This window comes from Brassica oleracea, chromosome C9 (genome assembly GCF_000695525.1).
Source record: "Brassica oleracea var. oleracea cultivar TO1000 chromosome C9, BOL, whole genome shotgun sequence".
NCBI classification, from domain to species: domain Eukaryota; kingdom Viridiplantae; phylum Streptophyta; class Magnoliopsida; order Brassicales; family Brassicaceae; genus Brassica; species Brassica oleracea.
In genome coordinates, this window is record NC_027756.1 from 48,884,935 (window position 1) to 48,885,188 (window position 254).

Below are 254 nucleotides of genomic sequence, written 5' to 3' on the forward strand. Positions count from 1 at the left end.
ATAGAAATGAATGATGAGATGAGTATACTTGTGGTGGATAGTGGCACGAGTCATACGATCCTTAGAGACAAAAGGTACTTTATGAATCTCAAAATGCAAAGTGCAAAGGTACAAACCATTGCGGGTGAGGCCAGCCTGATTGAAGGTCACGGCCAAGCCTATGTGTTGATGCCCAAGGGCACTCACCTAGAGATCAAAACCGCCTTGTATTCCCCAAGCTCTAGAAGAAGCTTATTGAGTTTCAAGGATATAAG